Genomic DNA, 17,413 nt, shown 5'->3' with positions numbered 1-17,413 from the left:
TGGAAAGGCTGGAGGTGCTGGAGAACAATGCGAGGAGGAAGAACTTAAGGATTCTTGGTCTTCCCGAAGGTGCAGAGGGGGCGGACGTCGGGGCATATGTGAGCACGATGCTGCATTCGTTAATGGGATCGGAGGCCCCGACGGGTCCGCTGGAGGTGGAGGGAGCCTATCGAGTTATGGCGCGAAGACCGAGGGCTGGAGAAACTCCTCGAGCAATAGTTGTGAGATTTCTCCGATACAAGGACAGAGAGATTGTCCTCAGATGGGCCAAGAAAACTCGGAACAGTAGGTGGGAGAATGCGGTGATCCGCGTGTATCAAGATTGGAGTGCGGAGGTGGCAAGAAGGAGGGCAAGCTTTAATCGGGCCAAGGCGGTGTTGCATAGAAGGAAGGTCAAATTCGGAATGTTGCAGCCGGCGAGACTGTGGGTCACACATCTAGGGAAACACCACTATTTCGAAACGGCAGACGAAGCGTGGACATTTATTGTCGAGGAGTAGCTGGAGTGAGCGGGCCAGAAGAAAAAGAACGTTTGGGACAAAAAGGGGGGGGGTGAATTTGTGGGATGAAGGGGGGAAAAGGGGGAAGAGAAGACTTCCCAGATTGTTAAACCTGCGACCCTGTAACTTCTCTCTCTTCCCCATGTCGTGGGGGAGGGGGTGAGGGAGGATGAGGAGCTGTGGACGCCGGCCATTGGGGGCGGGGCCAAAAGGGGAAGCGCGGGCTTTGTTCCCGCGCTATGGTAATCATGGCGGGAACAGGGAAGCAGGAAGGAGGGAGCCTCGCACAGTGTGAGCCGAGGTCACGGGGGGAAGGCGAGGTCGGCCAGAGTTTGCTGACTTCTGGGAGCAACATGGGGGGTGCAATTACACTAGCTTGGGATCTAGGGGGGGGGGGGGTTAACTGGGTTGCTGCTGCTGGGGAGAAGGGGGAGCTGGTATGGGAGGGGGAGTTCGGGGCGGGGGGACGCCGCCTGGGGGGGATACAGCTACGTGGGAACCGGGTGAGGAGCTGGATTGAAAAAGGAAATGGCTAGTCGTCAAGAGGGGGGGGGGTAAAGAGCCCCCCAACCCGGTTGATCACGTGGAATGTGAGAGGGCTGAACGGGCCGATTAAGAGGGCACGGGTACTCGCACACCTAAAGAAACTTAAGGCAGATGTGGTTATGCTTCAGGAGACGCATCTGAAGCTGGCAGACCAGGTTAGACTTCGCAAAGGATGGGTGGGGCAGGTGTTTCATTCGGGGCTGGATGCAAAAAACAAGGGGGTGGCCATACTAGTGGGGAAGCGGGTAATGTTTGAGGCAAAGACTATAGTGGCAGATAGTGGGGGCAGATACGTGATGGTGAGTGGCAAACTGCAAGGGGAGGCGGTGGTATTGGTGAACGTGTGTGCCCCGAACTGGGATGATGCCAATTTTATGAGGCGTATGTTAGGACGCATCCCGGACCTAGAGGCGGGAAAGTTGGTAATGGGTTCAGACTTTAATACGGTGCTGGACCCAGGGCTGGACAGATCGAGGTCCAGGACCGGAAGGAGGCCGGCTGCAGCTAGGGTGCTTAAGGATTTTATGGTGCAGATGGGAGGAGTAGATCCCTGGAGATTTAGTAGATCTAGGAGTAAGGAGTTTTCGTTTTTCTCCTATGTACATAAAGTATTTTCACGAATAGATTTTTTTGTTTTGGGAAGGGCACTGATCCCAAAGGTGACAGGGATGGAGTACATGGCTATAGCCATCTCGGATCATGCTCCACACTGGGTGGACCTGGAGATAGGGGAAGAAAAACAACAGCTTCCACCCTGGAGAATGGACATGGGATTATTGGCAGATGAGGGGGGGTGTTTAAGGGTGAGGGGGTGTATTGAAAGGTACTTGGAAATTAATGATAATGGGGAGGTACAGGTGGGAGTGGTCTGGGAGGCACTGAAGGCAGTGGTTAGAGGGGAGCTGATATCTATTAGGGCACACAAAGGAAAGCAGGAGGGTAGGGAAAGGGAGCGGTTGTTGAAAGAACTGCTGAGGGTGGACAGACAATACACGGAGGCACCGGAGGAGGGACTATACAGGGAAAGGCAAAGGCTACATATAGAGTTTGACTTGTTGACTACGGGTAAGGCAGAGGCACAATGGAGGAAGGCACAGGGTGTACAGTACGAATATGGGGAGAAGGCGAGTAGGTTGTTGGCCCACCAACTGAGGAAAAGGGGAGCAACGAGGGAGATAGGGGCGGTGAGAGATGAGGAGGGGGAGATGGAGCGGGGAGCGGAGAGAGTGAATGGAGTGTTCAAGGCATTTTATGAAAGATTATATGAAGCGCAGCCCCCGGACGGGAAGGAGAGAATGATGTGCTTTCTGGATCAGCTGGAATTCCCTAAGGTGGAGGAACAGGAGAGAGTGGGGCTGGGAGCACAGATTGAGATGGAGGAAGTAGTGAAAGGGATTGGAAGCATGCAGGCGGGGAAGGCCCCGGGACCAGACGGATTCCCAGTTGAATTCTATAAGAAATATTTGGACTTGCTGGCCCCGCTACTGATGAGAACCTTTAATGAGGCGAGGGAAAGGGGGCTGCTGCCCCCGACTATGTCAGAGGCAACGATATCGCTCCTCCTAAAGAAGGAAAAAGACCCGCTGCAATGCGGGTCATACAGGCCCATTTCCCTCCTGAATGTGGATGCTAAGATCCTGGCCAAGGTAATGGCAATGAGGATAGAGGATTGTGTCCCGGGGGTGGTCCATGAGGACCAAACTGGGTTTGTGAAGTGGAGACAGCTATATACAAATATACGGAGACTGCTAGGGGTAATGATGATGCCCCCACCAGAGGGGGAAGCGGAGATAGTGGTGGCGATGGATGCCGAGAAAGCATTTGATAGAGTGGAGTGGGATTATTTGTGGGAGGTGTTGAGGAGATTTGGCTTTGAGGACGGGTATATCAGGTGGGTACAGTTGCTGTATAGGGCCCCGATGGCGAGCGTGGTCACGAATGGACGGGGGTCTGACTATTTTCGGTTCCATAGAGGGACGAGGCAGGGATGTCCTCTGTCCCCGTTATTGTTTGCACTGGCGATTGAACCCCTGGCCATGGCACTCCAGGAAGTGGAGGGGAGTACTTAGGGGGGGAGAAGAACACCGGGTATCTCTATATGCGGACGATTTGTTGCTATATGTGGCGGACCCAGCGGAGGGGGTGCCAGAGATAATGCGGATATTTGGGGAGTTTGGGGATTTTTCAGGGTATAAACTGAACATGGGGAAAAGTGAGTTATTTGTGGTGCACCCGGGGGAGCAGAGCAGAGAGATAGAGGATTTACCGTTGAGGAAGGTAACAAGGGACTTCCGGTACCTGGGGATCCAGATAGCCAAGAAATGGGGTACATTACATAGGCTTAATTTAACACGGTTGGTGGAACAGATGGAGGAGGATTTCAAGAAATGGGACATGGTGTCCTTGTCATTGGCAGGTAGGGTGCAGGCGGTTATAATGGTGGTCCTCCCGAGATTCCTTTTTATGTTCCAGTGCCTCCCGGTGGTGATCACGAAGGCTTTTTTCAAAAGAATTGAGAAGAGCATTATGAGTATTGTGTGGGCTGGGAAGACCCCGAGAGTGAGGCGGGGATTCTTGCAGCGTAGTAGGGACAGTGGGGGGCTGGCACTACCGAGCCTAAGTGAGTACTACTGGGCCGCCAATGTTTCAATGGTGTGTAAGTGGATGGCAGAAGGGGAGGGAGCGGCGTGGAAGAGAATGGAGAGGGCGTCCTGCAAGGGGACTAGCCTGCAAGCAATGGTGACGGCGCCGTTGCCGTTCTCACCAAAGAAATACACCACAAGCCCGGTGGTGGTGGCTACATTGAGAATTTGGGGGCAGTGGAGACGGCATAGGGGAGGGACGGGAGCTTCGGTGCGGTCCCTGATAAGAAACAATCATAGGTTCGTTCCGGGGATAATGGATGGGGGATTTGGAGCATGGCAAAGAGCTGGGGTAGTACAATTAAGAGATCTATTTGTAGATGGGACGTTTGCGAGTTTGGGAGTGCTGACGGAGAAATATGGGTTGCCCCAAGGGAATGCATTTCGGTATATGCAATTGAGGGCTTTTGTGAGGCAACAGGTGAGGGAATTCCCGCAGCTCCCGACGCAGGAAGTGCAGGATAGAGTGATCTCAGAGACATGGGTGGGGGACGGTAAGGTAGCGGACATATACAGGGAGATGAGGGACGAGGGGGAGATCATGGTAGATGAGCTGAAAGGGAAATGGGAAGAAGAACTGGGGGAGGAGATTGAGGAGGGGCTGTGGGCGGATGCCCTACGTAGGGTAAACTCATCGTCCTCGTGTGCCAGGCTAAGCCTGATACAATTTAAGGTGCTACACAGGGCGCATATGACTGGAGCACGGCTTAGTAAATTTTTTTGGGTAGAGGATAGGTGTGCGAGATGCTCGAGAGGCCCAGCGAATCACACCCACATGTTCTGGTCATGCCCGGTACTACAGGGGTTCTGGGTGGGGGTGGCAAAGGTGCTTTCAAAGGTGGTGGGGGTCCGGGTCGAACCAAGCTGGGGGTTGGCTATATTTGGGGTTGCAGAAGAGCCGGGAGTGCAGGAGGCGAGAGAGGCTGACGTGTTGGCCTTTGCGTCCCTTGTAGCCCGGCGCAGGATATTGTTAATGTGGAAGGAAGCTAAGCCCCCGGGGGTGGAGACCTGGATAAACGATATGGCAGGGTTCATAAAGTTAGAACGGATTAAGTTCGTGTTAAGGGGTTCGGCTCAGGGGTTCACCAGGCGGTGGCAACCGTTCGTCGACTACCTCACAGAAAGATAGAGGGAATGGAAAAGAAGTAGATAACAGCAGCAACCCAGGGGGGAGGGGGGGGGGGGGAGGGGGGGTGGAATCGGACGGACTCTCAGGGATGTTATTGTACATGTATAGGTATTTGGTATATGTAATTGTATATTGGACTGTTGGACTGTAATTTTGGAGAGTATTTATTTTGGACAAGGCAGTTGCCATTTAGTTTTGTTTTTCTTTGTTTTTGTTTATATATATTATTTATTTATTTGTTAAAACTGGCCACGGCTATTTATATTGCTTTATTGTTGTGTAAAAGAAACACTACGTATTGTTATGTTTGGACAAAAAACTCGAATAAAATATATTTTAAAAAAAAAAGTCTTTTGGATCAATGCAGATCCGGAGCTCGCCGGAGTGCTTCTTAACACACACCATAGAGCTGACCCATGTCGTGGGCTCCGTGACCCAGGATAGCACCCCTTGGTCCTGGAGATCCTGCAGCTGCTGCTTGAGGCGGTCTTTGAGTGGCGCTGGGACCCTGCGAGGTGCGTGAATGACCGGGGTGGCGTCCGGTTTGAGCCGAATTCTGTGGGTGTAGGACAGTGTTCCCATGCCCTCGAATGCCTGCTGGTTGTGGGCGAGGAGCGATTGGAGCTGTGCCCTGAATTCTGCATCCGGGAAGTCAGATGTGCCTTCTGGAGACAGAGCGTGGACTCGTTGCACGAGATGGAGAACCTTGCATGCCTGTGCGCCTAGCAGGGAGTCCTTCAATGATCCGACTATTTCGAATGAGAGTGTGGCCGTGTGTGTGTTGTGTGTCACCTGGAGCTGGCAGGATCCCATAGCCGGGATAACGTTCCCATTGTAGTTGACCATCTTGCAACGGGATGGCCGAATTGGTGGTCTGACCTTCATGGCGTAGAAGGCTGACCATGCTATGAGGTTGGCGGAGGCGCCAGTGTCCAGACGGAATGTTATCGGTGACCGGTTGACCGTTAGGGTGGCACACCTTTCATCACCCGGATTGACAGTGTTTACTTGCAACGGCTGGTGGGTCCTGGCTGGAGACATCCGTTTCCCATCAATGACCACAACACGGAAGGCGTCCCGGTCGTCTGAGTTACTGGTCTGGATATCGTCTGGGCACGACTCATAGTAGGGAGGCTGAATGGTCCGCACGTCCGTGCGAGGTTGTCGGAATTGGGGAACATTGACAGGTTGAGCTGCTCGACAGCAGGCAGCATAGCGGCCCATCTTGCCACAGCGGAGGCATTGTCGGTTTCTTGCCGGACATTGCCGCTTTAAATGTGCAGCTCCGCAGTTGCCGCATGTCGTGACGTCATGGTGTTCGTTGCGCCACCACGCATGCACAGTTCGGTCTTGCGTCGAGCCTCTGTGCCGACGTTGTTTTTGGTGCGCACAAACGTGGGAGGCCTCGAAAAGCGTGTGAAATGGCCGCCCTCGTCCGGGCCGCGGGCCGGGAGGAACACGGTCGCCTGGACCCGCTCGGCCTCGTAGGACGCCTGCCTTGCCGATTCGGGCGCGAAGGACCCCTGCCACGCTGATTCGGCCGCTTGAAATTGGGAGTAGCGGCTAGTCGCGTTTTCATGCGGGACACAGGCTTCGATTGCGGAGGCTAGGGTGAGGCCTTTTATTTTTAAGAGCTGCTTGTGTAGGGTGCCCGAGGTGACCTCAAAAACAATCTGGTCCCGAATCATCGAATCGGAGGTGGTGTCGTAACCGCAGGACTGCGCGAGGATACGGAGGTGCACAAGGAAGAATTGAAAGGGCTCACCCTTACCCTGCAGGCGCTGCTGGAAGAGATACCTCTCGAAACTCTCGTTGACCTCAACGTTGAGGTGTTGGTCGAGTTTGAGAAGGACCGTCTTGTACTTGGTCTTGTCCTCACCTTCCGTGAACACCAGGGAGTTGTAGACATGGATGGCGTGTTGACCTGCCGTGGAGAGGAGGATGGCGGTCTTTCTGGTGTCCGAAGCGCTCTCCTTTTCGTTGGCTTCCAGGAAGAGCTGGAAGCGCTGTTTGAACAGCTTCTAATTGACGCCGAGGTTTCCAGCGACTTGTAGCGGCTGTGGCGTGCTGACGGTGTCTGTGGCGCAGGATGGCAGATTCCGGAGGATTCGTAGGTAGGTCCCACAGTTACTCCTGGTATTATGATGTGTTGGGTACTCTGGTACACAGACGAACCAACATGGTTGCGAATGGTACAATTCAGTTTTATTACTAACATTTATTTACAGTGGTAAACTGGTTACTGAGGTTCGATCATAACCCTAGAATCTGTGGACCTATTCCTAATACTATCTTGGAGTGGCACTCAGCACATGGTGGATGTCTGAGTGGCCTGCTGTGAGCTCTATGCCCTGAGCTGTCTCCTGCTGGAATGCCCAGGAAGTGTCGTGTTCTTGTTTTGTACTGTGAATGCTCTTGCCTGTGATTGGCTGTGGTGTTGTGTGTGTGTTGAGTGGTCCGTTGACCTGTCCATCAGTATGTATGTATGTTTGTACTATGATGTTTACCTGAACATCATGACAAGGGCGATTGTTAACCCCACCCAGTCCAGTGATTGACAGGGAGATTGTTAACCCTGTCCAGTCCAGTGGCTGACAGGGAGATTGGTAACCCCGCCCAGTCCAGTGATTGACAGCGAGATGGTTAACCCCGCCCAGTGCAGTGACTGACAGATTGAACAGGAACCAGCCAGGATCTGATTGACAGGCGAACTGGACGTTCTTCCTCCCTCCTGTGTGTCAGAGTGGTGAGCCCATGAGGAAGGGGGCCGGGGCTGGGCTGGTTGGGGAGGGTGGAGTGCCAGCTTCCGGTGGATCGGGCCACTTTTAGGAACTGAAAATGTCGGGGAAGGAGCCGCTGCTCAGCGCCTTGAAGGGTGAGTGTGGCCAGTCACAGGAGCCAGCAAGGGGCCGGCAAGAGTGCCAGGGGGCGATTGCGGGAGGGGCTTGAACGGGGTGGGGTGGACTGACTTCGAGTTTGTCTTGCGGCAGAGGCTGGATTGGGGGGGGGCGTCGCTTCACTTCACAGAATTTCCCTTTGCAGTTGGACAATAATAATAATCCATAGCTCAATAGGTAGAACATTTAAAATCACAACTAGTGTCAGAGTGTTCAGTGTGGGGAGAGAGAGACAAGCAGCAATACACACAGGCTGGAATGGGTGATCAGGAACATTAAAACTTTTTTTAGAGTAATCAATCATTTTTTTCCAATTAAGGGGAAATTTAGCGTGGCCAATCCACCTAACCAGCACATCTTTGGGTTGTGGGGGTGAAACCCACGCAGACACGGGGAGAATGTGCAAACTCCACACAGACAGTGACCCAGGGCCGGGATTCGAACCCGGGCCCCGTTGTCCCAGTGCTAAGGTAATCAGGAACATCATTGAGTTAAAATAAGGAAAGAGAAGGTTGCATTTACATAAGACTTTTCACGACCCCTGGCAGATGGAGTTTAATTTAGATAAATGTGAGGTGATGCATTTTTAGTAGATCAAATCGGGGCAGGACCTATTCAGTCAATGGTAGGGGGTTGGGGAGAGTTATAGAACAAAGAAATCTAGGAGTACAGGTTCATAACTCCTTGAAAGTGGAGCCACAGGTGGACAGGGTGGTGAAGCATGCTTGGTTTCATTTGTCAGAACATTGAATACAGCAGTTGGACGTCTTGTTGAAGTTGTACATAATATTAAGGCCACACTTGGAATACTGTGTACAGTTCTGGTCACCCAATTATAGAACGGATATTATTAAACTAGAAAGAGTGCAAAAGGATTTACTGGGATACTACCGGCAGTTGATGGTTTGAATTATAAGGAGAGGCTGAATAGACTGGGACTTTTTTCCCTGGAGGCTTAGGGGTGATCGTATAGCGGTCTATAAAATAATGAGGGGCAGAGATAAGGTAGATAGTCAACATCTTTTCCCAAAGGTAGGAGAGTCTAAATCTAGAGGGCATTGGTTTAAGGTGAGAGGGGAGAGATATAAAAGCGTCCAGAGGGGCAAATTTTTCACACACAGGATGTTGAGTGTCTGGAACGAGCTGTCAGGGGCAGCAGTAGAGGCAGGTACAATTTTGTCTTTTAAAAAGTGTTTAGATAGTTATATGGATAAGATGGGTATAGATGGATAAGGGCCAAATCTGGGCTATTGGGACTAGCTTAGTGGTAAAAACTGGGCTGCATGGACAAGTTTGGCCAAAGGGTCTGTTTCCATACTCTAAACCTCTCAGACTCTATAACTTCTCAAAGCACTTTGCAGCCAAAGAAGTCCATTTGAAGTGTTAATAGCCACTGTTGTAATGTCGGAAACTGCAGCCAGTTTGCACTCAACAATCTCGTACAAACAGCAATGTTCAATGACTAAGGAAGCCATGGTATGAAGGATAACATTTATTATTTTTTTAACAATCTCAGTTGGGCCACCCAACATGCTGGTCCCTGCTCGGGCTGGCTTTGTTCTAACAAGCCCCAGCTGCGTGGTCTCCACCTCCTACCTGGGAAGCTTGAACTCCACTGAGCTCCACAGGGAGATCAGTTATGCTTCCCTGTGGGGCTATGACAATAATCATCTGTTTTAATGATGCTGAGTGTGGGATAATTACTGGCCAAGATACCAGGCATACCTCCCGTGCTCTACTTCAAAATAGTGCCTTAATTGAAATCTCTTGCATGCACCAGAGGAGGAAGATGGAGCCTCGGTTTAACATCCCATTTGAAACACACCACCTCAAGCAGTGCAGAATTCCCTCAAGGGCAGCATGTTGCACAGTGGTTAGCCCTGCTGCCACGCAGCGCCAGGGATCAAGGTTTGAATCTGATCTCGGGTGACTGTGTGGAGTTTGCACATTCTCCCGTGTCTGCATGGGTTACCTCTGGGTGCTCTGGTTTCCTCCTCAGTCCGAAGATGTGTAGATGAGGTGGATTGGACATGCTGAATTGTCCCTTATGGTGGAGTTGCAGGAATAGGACAGGGGATTGAGCCTACGTAGGGTGGTCTTTCAAAGGGTCGGTGCAGATTCGATGGGCCAAATGGAAGCCTTCTGTACTTAAAAAAAAAAAAATTTACAGTACCCAATTCATTTTTCCCAATTAAGGAGCAATTTAGCATGTCCAATCCACATAGCCTGCAGATCTTTGGGTTGTGGGGCAAAACCCACGCAAACATGGGGACAATGTGCAAACTCCACACAGACAGTGACCCAGAGCCGGGATCGAACCTGGGACCTCGGTGCCGTGAAGCAGCAGTGCTAACCACTGCGCCACCGTGGTGCCCTGGCGGCCTCCTGCACTGTAGGGTTTCTATGATTCTATGATGCAAAGCAGCTCCTTTTACTTGAATTTACCAGTGTTTACAAGAAAATCCTAATTGTGCTCTTGTTTTATTTTGTTATTCAAAGAAGTCAATGCTATTAAAATAGTGAGAAATAAAATTAAGATTGATTTTGGGATATTAGTAGACTCAGCATGTAAGTATGCTTATTACCTTCAGTAAGGAAAAAATACATAGCCAAATCAGTGGAGTAATAAATTGAAACAAAAACAGCGAATGATGGAAACTCTCAGCAGGTCGAGCAGCATCTGTGGGGAGAGAACTTTGTTTTCTTTCTTTCACTGCTGCCAGACGTGTTGCATTTTTCCAGTATTTGGTGTTTTTGTTTCAGATTCCAGCATCTGCATCATTTTGCTTATTTTAGTGTCTGTCAGTGAATCTTTGTATCTTCTTTCCTTTTCTCTTTCCCATTCACTCCCCATTTCCATTGTTTCCATTCTTTCAGACTGTCTTTCTATTTGTGTTTACTTTCTATCCTCCCTATTTTCCTTCCCAGGGTCTCTCTTCATTTTTGTTTCCCTGTTTCCCCTCACCAAATCTCTCTACACCTCCCTCTATTCCCTCCACCTGGATGTAGAAACAAACTGTGGCCTGTCGCTCAGCCCAACTTTCAGTAGCCAGTCCATGTGAAATGAGGCTGATGTCAGAGCCCCACTGTTGTCGTTTTCCTAAATGCGAAACCAGCACAAATGATCTTTGCTTTGGGGATTTGTAAGACATTGCTGATAAATGTTGCTGATGCTACTTGAGGTCTTTAAAATGATAAAGGGGATTTTATATGCTAGGCACAGGGAAGCTATTTCCTCTGCTGGGGAATCTATATGCCAATTAGGAGTGAAATCACACAATGGATCGTAGAAATCTGGAAGTCTGACATGGATAGATTTTTGTTTTGTAATGGTGTCAAATGTAAAGGCAACAAAATGGAGTTGAAGCATAGATCCACCAGGATCTGATTGAATGGCGGAATTGGCTAGAGGGACGAAATGGCCTCCTGTTCCTATGATAATTTACTGTAAACAAAATAATGGCTAACCAAAACCTAAATCCAGCATTGCCAGAGGGCAAAGAGAGACCAAAGGAAATAGATACAACTTTCTGCTTTTAAAAACCTGACAGTGCAGTCTAAATCAAGAAAGGTGGGGTTCCCAAAACCAGTCTGTGCTTTAAACAAACAGTGAACACATTTAAATTCTTAGTTATAAACTGACGTATCTGCCATCTTGGCAGTGGAGGTTATGTTTTCCGTCTGGCCTTGCATAATTACAGGGGGAATGGTGGTTATATTAGAAATCTGGACTGGTAATCTAGAGAATGTGAATTCAGCTTTTAAAAAAAAAAAAATCTGCAAATGAAAAGGTGGCCTTGAAGATTCTCACAAAAACTCAACGACTCACTAAATGTCTTTTAGGGAAAATCCACCATCGTTTTCTGGTCTGGTCTATAGGTGACTCCAAACCTGCAGCAAAATGTTTGACTTTTCCATCCTAAAGGCCTCGGAAGCCACTACAGTTGTATTATACCGTTATGCTCACAGTGCTTCAGGAAGGCAGCTCTACCTTCCACCACTACCTTCTGAAGGGCAATGGATGGGTAATACATGTTCTACAAATGCCTACATTTCAAGAAAGAATTGAAAAAATTGGAGAGAAAAATAAGATTCATAAATAAAATCAAAATTTTAAAAACTCTTAAGTAGTCTAAACATTTTCTTTGCCCAAGCTGCTTCGTTATACTCCTTAAGGTGCTATGTAGTGCAGCCATTCTTTGGTCTCACCAGGTTATCAATAATTTCAGTCTGTTATAGGTGAAAATATTCACACGAAGGCCTGAGTATAAGTAAAAAAGCAGTTTATTATCTCAGAATTCTGGGAGGAAAGGCTGACAAATGTTGAATTCTTTACCCGTCAGTCTGGCCTCAATAAAACTCGAGATGGATTTGTAGGCATAGTATTATTTATTTATTTTTAAAAAATATATATTTATTAAAGTTTTTTAACACAATTTTTCTCCCTTACAAACAATAACCCCCCCACCCCGTAACAAAAAAAAACGAGAAATCGCGCAGAGCAAGATATATACATGGCAAAATGATATATTTACACAGCTTGGTACACTGGCCCTCACCCGTCCGTGCCAGTTTCCCCAACCCTTCATGTTATCTCTTGCTCATCCACCCTCCCAGGCAGTCCCCCCTTTCCTCCCCCCTGACCAAAACATATGGACATGGTTCGCCGGGCTCCCTGAGCACCTTCCACATCTGTCCTCTACCCCAAAGAACCTACTCAACCTCGCCCCCATCAAGTGCGCTCTGTGGACCTCCTTAAATTGTATCAGGCTGAGCCTGGCACACGAGGAGGAGGAATTAACCCTACCTAGGGCATCAGCCCACAGACCTTCATCGATCTCCTCCCCCAGCTTCTCCTCCCATTTACCCTTCAACTCTTCTACCTACTCTTCCCCCTCTTCTTTCAACTCCTGGTGTATTTCCGACACCTTGCCCTCCCCGACCCATACACCCGAGATCACCCTATCTTGAACTTCTTGTGCCGGGAGCAACGGGAATTCCCTCACCTGTCGCCTCACAAAAGCCCTCATCTGCATATATCTGAAGGCATTTCCCGGTGGTAACTCGAACTTCTCCTCCAGTGCCCCTAGGCTCGCAAACGTCCCGTCGATGAACAGATCCCCCATTCTTCCAATCCCCGCCCGATGCCAGCTCTGGAACCCCCCGTCCATCTTCCCCGGGACAAACCGGTGGTTACCCCTGATCGGGGACCACACCGATGCTCCCATTGCACCCCGGTGCCGTCTCCAGTGGCCCCAGATCCTTAGCGTTGCCGCCACCACCGGGATCGTGGTATACTTTGTCGGCGAGAGCGGCAGCGATGCCGTCACCAACGCCCCCAGGCTCGCTCATTTACAGGACGCCATCTCCATCCTCTTCCATGCCGCCCCCTCTCCCTCCATAACCCACTTGCAGATCATCGCCACATTTGCTGCCCAGTAGTAGCTCCCCAGGTTTGGCAGCGCCAACCCTCCTCAGTCCCTACTGCGTTCCAGGAACCCTCTCCTTACTCTCGGGGTCTTATTCGCCCACACAAACCCCATAATACTCTTAAAAAAGGCCATAGTGATCACGATGGGAAGGCACTGAAACACAAACAGAAACCTCGGAAGGACCACCATTTTGACCGACTGCACTCTACCCGCCAGCGAGAGCGGTAACATGTCCCATCTTTTGAAATCCTCCTCCATTTGCTCCACCAACCTCGTCAGATTCAGTTTATGTAGGGTCCCTCAACTCCTGGCTATCTGGATCCCCAGATACCGAAAGCTCCCCTCCGCCCTCCTCAGCGGTAGGTCCCCTATTCCTCTTTCATGGTCCCCCGCCTGTAATACGAAGAGCTCACTCTTCCCTACATTGAGCTTATAGCCGAAAACTCCCCAAACTCCCTTAGGGTCTGCATGACCTCCACCATCCCCTCCATTGGATCCGCCACATACAGCAACAGGTCATCCGCATATAGCGACACCCGATGCTCTTCTCCCCCACGGACCACCCCCCTCCATTTATTAGACTCCCTCAATGACATGGCCAGTGGTTCGATCGCCAATGCGAACAAAAGGGGGACAGGGGGCACCCCTGCCTCGTCCCTCGGTACAGTCGAAAGTACTCCGACCTCCGCCGGTTCGTCACTACACTCGCCATCGGGGCTCTGTAAAGGAGTTTAACCCAATTGTTATCAATTGTTACCCTACCCCGAACCCAAACCTACGCAGCACCTCCCAGAGGTACTCCCACTCTACTCGGTTAAAGGCCTTCTCCGCGTCCATAGCTGCCACTATCTCCGCCTCTCTCTCCTCCGATGGCATCATTATCACGTTTAAGAGCCACCGCACATTGGTGTTTAGTTGCCTGCCCTTTACAAATCCCGTCTGGTCCTCGTGGATTATCCCCGGGACACAGTCCTCGATCCTCGTGGCCAGCACTTTTGCCAGCAACTTTGCATCCACATTGAGGAGTGAGATCGGCCTGTACGATCCACATTGCAGTGGGTCCTTGTCCCGCTTTAGGATCAAAGAAATTGTCGCTTCCGACATTGCCGTGGGCAGGGTCCCCTCCTCTCTTGCCTCATTAAAGGTCCTCACCAGTAGCGGGGGCAACAGATCTGCGTACTTCCTGTAGAACTCCACCGGGAATCCATCCGGTCCCGGGGCCTTCCCCGCATGCATGCTCCCCAAACCCTTGCTCAGCTCCTCCAACTCACTTGGTGCCCCCAAACCAGCCACCTCTTGCTCCTCCACCCTCGGGAATCTCAGCTGATCTAGGAATCGTCTCATCCCCTCTTCCCCCGCTGGGGGCTGGGATCTGTACAGCTCTTCATAAAAGGCCTTGAATACCTTGTTTATTTTCGTCGCACTCCGAACCGTGGCTCCCCTTCCATCTTTGACTCCCCCTATTTCCCTCGCTGCCATCCTCTTACGGATCTGGTGTGCCTTTTCCCCATACTCGTAGGTCGCCCCCTGCACTTTCCTCCACTGTGCCTCCGCTTTCCCTGTGGTCAACAGGTCAAACTCCGTCTGGAGCCGTCGTCTTTCCCCAAGTAATCTTTCCTCCGGGGCCTCTGCGTATCTCCTGTCCACTCTCAAAATCTCCCCCACTAACCTCTCCCTTTCCATACCCTCTGTCTTCTCCCTATGAGCCCTAATGGAAATTAGCTCTCCCCTGATCACCGCCTTCAACGCCTCCCATACCACCCCCACCCGCACCTCCCCGTTGTCGTTGGCCTCCAAGTATCTTTCGATACACCCCCTCACCTTCCCACACACCACCTCGTCCGCCAGCAGTCCCACATCCAGCCGCCACAACGGGCGTTGGTCCCTCTCCTCTCCCAGTTCCACCCAGTGCGGGGCATGGTCCGAAATGGCTATAGCCGAATACTCCGTCCCCTCCACCCTCGGAATGAGCGCCCTACCCAGAACAAAGAAATCTATCCGGGAGTAGGATTTGTGTGCATGGGAGAAGAAAGAAAATTCCCTGGCCTGTGGCCTTGCAAACCGCCATGGGTCCACTCCCCCCATCTGATCCATAAACTCCCTAAGTACCTTGGCCGCCGCCGGCCTCTTTCCAGTCCTTGATTTGGAGCGGTCCAGTGCTGGATCCAACACTGTATTGAAGTCCCCTCCCATTATCAGGCCTCCTATCTCCAGGTCCGGAATGCGCCCCAACATGCGCTTCATGAATCCTGCATCATCCCAGTTCGGGGCGTATACGTTTACCAACACCACCCACGTCCCTTGCAGCCTACCGCTCACCATCACATAACGCCCTCCATTATCCACTACGATAGTCTTAGCCTCAAATGACACCCGCTTTCCCACCAATAGTGCCACCCCTCTATTCTTCGCGTCCAGTCCCGAGTGGAATACCTGTCCTACCCATCCCTGGCATTGAGGTAGTTAGGGAAGAGGTGTTGGCAATTCTGGACAGGCTGAAAATAGATAAGTCCCCGGGACCTGATGGGATTTATCCTAGGATTCTCTGGGAGGCCAGGGAAGAGATTGCTGGACCTTTTGGCTTTGATTTTTATGTCATCATAGGCTACAGGAATAGTGCCAGAGGACTGGAGGACAGCAAATGTGGTCCCTTTGTTCAAAAAGGGGAGCAGAGACAACCCCGGCAACTATAGACCGGTGAGCCTCACGTCTGTAGTGGGTAAAGTCTTGGAGGGGATTATAAGAGACAAGATTTATAATCATCTAGATAGGAATAATATGATCAGGGATAGTCAGCATGGCTTTGTGAAGGGTAGGTCATGCCTCACAAACCTTATTGAGTTCTTTGAGAAGGTGACTGAACAGGTAGATGAGGGTAGAGCAGTTGATGTGGTGTATATGGATTTCAGCAAAGCGTTTGATAAGGTTCCCCACGGTAGGCTATTGCAGAAAATACGGAGGCTGGGGATTGAGGGTGATTTAGAGATGTGGATCAGAAATTGGCTAGCTGAAAGAAGACAGAGGGTGGTGGTTGATGGGAAATGTTCAGAATGGAGTACAGTCACAAGTGGAGTACCACAAGGATCTGTTCTGGGGCCGTTGCTGTTTGTCATTTTTATCAATGACCTAGAGGAAGGCGCAGAAGGGTGGGTGAGTAAATTTGCAGACAATACTAAAGTCGGTGGTGTTGTCGATAGTGTGGAAGGATGTAGCAGGTTACAGAGGGATATAGATAAGCTGCAGAGCTGGGCTGAGAGGTGGCAAATGGAGTTTAATGTAGAGAAGTGTGAGGTGTTTCTCTTTGGAAGGAATAACAGGAATGCGGAATATTTGGCTAATGGTAAAGATCTTGAAAGTGTGGATGAGCAGAGGGATCTAGGTGTCCATGTACATAGATCCCTGAAAGTTGCCACCCAGGTTGATAGGGTTGTGAAGAAGGCCTATGGAGTGTTGGCCTTTATTGGTAGAGGGATTGAGTTCCGGAGTCGGGAGGTCATGTTGCAGCTGTACAGAACTCTGGTACGGCCGCATTTGGAGTATTGCGTACAGTTCTGGTCACCGCATTATAGGAAGGACGTGGAGGCTTTGGAGCGGGTGCAGAGGAGATTTACCAGGATGTTGCCTGGTATGGAGGGAAAATCTTATGAGGAAAGGCTGATGGACTTGAGGTTGTTTTCGTTGGAGAGAAGAAGGTTAAGAGGAGACTTAATAGAGGCATACAAAATGATCAGGGGGTTGGATAGGGTGGACAGTGAGAGCCTTCTCCCGCGGATGGAAATGGCTGGCACGAGGGGACATAACTTTAAACTGAGGGGTAATAGATATAGGACAGAGGTCAGAGGTAGGTTCTTTACGCAAAGAGTAGTGAGGCCGTGGAATGCCCTACCTGCTACAGTAGTGAACTCGCCAACATTGAGGGCATTTAAAAGTTTATTGAATAAACATATGGATGATAATGGCATAGTGTAGGTTAGATGGCTTTTGTTTCGGTGCAACATCGTGGGCCGAAGGGCCTGTACTGCGCTGTATTGTTCTATGTTCTATGTTCTTAACCTGACCTGGTCCGCCACCTTCAGATGTGTCTCTTGGAGCATGGCCACGTCCGCCTTCAGTCCCTTTAAGTGCGCGAAAACTCAAGCCCTCTTCACCGGCCCATTCAGGCCCCTCACATTCCACGTTATCAGCCGGATTGGAGGGGCTCTCACCCCCCCCCCCCCCCCCCCCCCCCCCCACCACGCACTGCCGACTAGCCATCTCCTTTTCTGGG

At 50.6% G+C, this 17,413-nt stretch overlaps 1 protein-coding gene across 1 annotated transcript in view; it reads left to right on the top strand.

The window, feature by feature from the left end:
• Window positions 1-7,593: 7,593 nt before the first annotated feature.
• LOC140395331 (uncharacterized) overlaps window positions 7,594-17,413 on the top strand; it is a 215,191-nt gene continuing 205,371 nt past the window's right edge. Inside the window, exon 1 of the mRNA XM_072482966.1 lies at window positions 7,594-7,692. The gene's annotated coding sequence lies outside the window, so the exon portion shown is untranslated. The remainder of the gene's footprint in view (window positions 7,693-17,413) is intronic.

Source organism: Scyliorhinus torazame, chromosome 18 (genome assembly GCF_047496885.1).
Source record: "Scyliorhinus torazame isolate Kashiwa2021f chromosome 18, sScyTor2.1, whole genome shotgun sequence".
NCBI classification, from domain to species: Eukaryota; Metazoa; Chordata; class Chondrichthyes; order Carcharhiniformes; family Scyliorhinidae; genus Scyliorhinus; species Scyliorhinus torazame.
Note: the sequence above shows the minus strand (reverse complement) of the source record. Positions and strands in the feature narration are given on the sequence as shown.